We start from the raw sequence: 4159 nt of genomic DNA, 5'->3' as shown, positions 1-4159 counted from the left end.
GTGAAATCAATGAAATATACTGTATGAATTGAGTAAATGCAAGTAAAAAAATTAAGTAAATCTGAGTAACTGCATCTGGTACATTAACAAATAAAATTGAGTAGAAATAATTTAACATTTAAACATTAAAAAAACAATATTTATGAGTAATATTAACTGTTTTTATTAATGAGTAATATTAACTTTTTTATTTTCTCTAAACCTTTGTAAAAATAGTACTCCAGACCAGACAACCACCATTATACATTACATTGGCCTTTATTTTCAATGAGTACAGCAATACAGCACATTTTAGACTGTTTTTTCATGTATACAATATTGCCTGCATTTAAACTTATTTAACAAGTAAAAATGAAATATTTAAACATTCAGGTAGCCAAATTCAAGTGTAATCAACCACTCTGTTATCCAATATCCACCGAATCTGCGCTGGTCCTCGTGCCGGAGACAGACTCGCGCTCTGCGGGTGAACTTTGAACTTCATACCGCCGTCTTGCATTTCACTCACAGTCACTGTCTGAGGCACAGCCGAAATATACTGCGAGCGACTGACATAACCTGCCAATAAACAAAAAGTGATAGTTCTGAGGACATTTTATCATCCAAATGATAATAATTATATTCATTATCATTATGAAAGTCAGTCATGTGTTTATGCAAAGCGTTTCAATCACGCAAAAAGACAAACGCGGCTCTCGTCTCGTTTAGGTGTCGAATTACGCCTCTGTAGGCTATGTTGTTTTGCATTAAATATGATTTAAAGCACAGTAATGATTTTATAGATAAAATAAAACATACACCAACCTGAATTTCACAGTGAAAATGCACCAAATCTGCGACGCTGAGAAGAGAGCTGTTGTTCTTGACTGGAGAGTTCAAACAGCCACGCTCACTCCAACCGTCGAGTTTTCGTCACGTCAGAGGGTGGGGGAGGGGGGGCATTGTTTTAATTGAGTAAACTTACTCAATTTTAAGAGCGTGTTAAATATATTAATAATATTGATTTGAATTAAGTAATTTTTTTGTTTCTTGAAACAGATCAGTTTAATTAAACATTCTCAAATATTTTGATAGAAATTTCACATATATATTAAGTATATTATAAAGAAATAATTGGTTAGTCAAATACTAAATTATTTTATTGAAAAAAACTTAAATATATCTGTAAATTTTAGATAAAATTAACTGTTGGATTTTTACTCAATTATTTTGGTATGTTTAACTCAAACAATCAAGTAAACGATATACAGAGATTTTATTAAGTTAATAAAGTTAAAAATTTCTGTAATATTTACTAAGCCACAGAATAATTTTTTACAGTGTGGTCAATTGATTTATTTGTTGATTTATTTATTTTGAATTGTGTGATCTATTTAAATATCTGTGAATTAAAATTTTCAAGTGATCATTTATTTTAATTTGTTTTGTTTTTTTAACTAGAAACTATATTAAATGCTAATTTGTACTTATTTGTTTACTTATTTTTTATTATAATTGAATATGTTTTAAGGGTGATAATTTGTATATATATATCTTTGACTTTAAATTGTCATGATTGTAACCATCAAATTAAAGGCTGATGTTTTTATTATTATTGCTATTAATGCAATAGTATTTAAGTCTGATCTTTATATGTATCTTTGACTTTTAAAATATTTTTTAGAAAACATTGTTCATTTGGTTTATGAAATGTGGTTAATATAATTATATGTGTGAACACTTCAGATGCAAAAGCCTCTAAGTCCGTCTAAAGTTTTTGTTTAATATTAACATTTTTATCATTTAAAAAAAAAAAATCATACATTTTTATCATGTATAGGTTTATACCCAAGTACTGGTATTTCTGAATGGGCTGAGGCTGGGATTTAGTGAGTTTGAAGTGAAAGTATTTGATGAACATATACTATGTGCGGAGAGCATTCACTCAATATTATTATCACATTTTTGACAGAGGTGGCTTTTAGAGGCTTTTGCATCGGAGCTCTTCATATGTATATAAATTTGAGTTACAATTACTTTTTAAGTATTGCACAGTAAGTTATTGTATAGTAAGGTGGTTATAACATCTTTGATCTTAAGAGACTCGTAAACGTTTTTGTTGTTCATACGCATATAACCTTATGTGTCAAATAGTTAACCCTCACCCTTCCCTTTTAAACCAGATTTTTTTTTTTTTTTTTTTTCATCAGAGGGGTCCAGGACCCCTTGACTTTTGTCGCACTTGAACCACAGATACACAACAACAAAAAATGTAATGGATTCAAGGAGTTTTGTGGTTGAAATTTAAAAAGTAACAAATTGGGTCAAATTGACCATTATATATATTTATAATGTCTACGTGTGTATCTGAATGCATACTGAAGAAAAACTGACTTTAGGACCCAGCGGAATAGCTTTTGCTCCATTTGCTCCAAATAGTGCTATAAGGCCATCTAGTGGCTAGAGTCATGAAATATCATGTTATATTATTTTTCCACAAGAGGTCGGCAAAAACTAGCCTGCATAATCGGCCGTTTTGCAACAAAGGACCGAATAGCTTTTCTCACGTCTTTCTCCGCTGCCATTATTCCAACTCAAACTGACGCACTACATCAACGTCATCGTTCTCAGCCACTCCCTCTGTTCGCTGATTGGTCCTACAAAAAATTTGGTTCTGGAAACCTAAGAATATACAGCAGTCCCAGACGTAGTACTGAAGGAAAATGAAATTGAGCGGAAGTACGTAGGAGGGCGGAGCCAGGCTAGGCAAAAACACCCAATGTAAGATATTTTGAGCTGAATTAAAAGGTTAGAGTTATTTTCAAAATCAAGTTATTTTGGAGTTGAAAGAATGTGAGGAATGTGCTTTTAAATTGCTATTTATTTATTATTTATTGATTAAATCAAGTAATTTTAAGGTAAATAAAAAATGTAAAAAAATTCATTAAAAAATAGAAAAAAATATGAAATAAATCAAAATTAAATTAAATAAGCTTTCTGGACAAAAAGAATTAAGTATAATCTTATGGCTTTGGGTCATTTTGACCCACGAGGGAAGGATTTGTTACAAAACGCGAGGGGAAGGATAAGGTTAAAGAGACTGTTGCTCAGTGGCAGATACAGAAAGTGGATGATGAGTGAGCCTCTAAAAGTGTGGGTGGAAAAATTAGCATCACCTAAAGTCTTTCAACCAGCTCAATTTGAAAAAAAAAATAATTTGACGGACCTGTCCCTGCACGGCACTATAAATGTAATAACACATTCATGGGTTTATCTCCCCTAAAGTGTAAACATTGAGCCTCCCAGATGCCATCAAAACATTGAAAGCAGTCCGCTCAGATCTGTTAATCTCTTGCCAGCTCAACCAATAGTGTGAGTTTGGGGGCGTGGCTACTGGAGCAGGCAGAGCCAGAGGGTGTTTATCCACTATGGGACCATGGCTGATGCGTTAAAGTAATTCAGCTTCGCTTTACAGCAGTGCAAGACAAAATTTGCTGCATTTATACCTTCAAAGATTGAACAGGTCATGAATTGGGAATTGTAGATTCACCCAGGCCCACACATAGCTGCTGTTGCTACTAATGCTGGGTACACACCAAAAGATTTTTTTACATCTCATAAGATTTTCAAAATGTGATAGACCACAAACATGAGGACAAAAAAATCCTAGATTTAACCGTTTTTGCTCCTATAGTGTGTGGTGTGCCATGATGTGACAAAGACAGCACACCACACACGAACAGACTTTCAACCAGAGTCTCGACTGTGAACAGAGGAAATCTCGCAAAAACTCGCGAGAGTACTTCAGATGGCGGACGATATGCAGGAAGAAATTGCGATGATGGTGTTTGGAATGATCTTCACAGAAAAATCACGGGAAAAAAAGAAAAGGTTTTTTTTCCATCCCCCCATCTCTGCTGTCCACATCAATTTCACTGTGTATTTGTGCAGCGCCATGACTCCGTTTGTTATGCTTCTGTCTTCCATCATCTCGCTTTCTGATTGAATATTGTTTCGTTTCACGTGGTAATCTCCAGAGCGCGCGTTTGTCCTCGGGGTTCCCCCCACACATCAGGATTTCTGATCGTTCGATTCGCGATCGGGGCGGCTCCGACGTTCTTCTGAGCACGTTCGGACACTTAACACACCTCACACCAAGGGATAATCTGATAAGATAATC

The 4159-nt window shown here is 34.2% G+C and overlaps 1 long non-coding RNA gene across 1 annotated transcript; it reads right to left on the bottom strand.

Moving 5' to 3' along the window:
• Positions 1–239: 239 nt before the first annotated feature.
• Positions 240–923, bottom strand: LOC308683588. Its single transcript, XR_014029265.1, has 2 exons — positions 805–923; positions 240–558 (listed from the first exon to the last, which is right to left on the bottom strand). It is a non-coding gene; the product is annotated as an uncharacterized lncRNA (long non-coding RNA).
• Between the last annotated feature and the right edge of the window lie 3236 nt (positions 924–4159).

Source organism: Scardinius erythrophthalmus (genome assembly GCF_964197995.2).
Source record: "Scardinius erythrophthalmus genome assembly, chromosome: 23".
Lineage (NCBI taxonomy): Eukaryota > Metazoa > Chordata > Actinopteri > Cypriniformes > Leuciscidae > Scardinius > Scardinius erythrophthalmus.
This window is presented reverse-complemented; position numbering and strand designations above follow the sequence as displayed.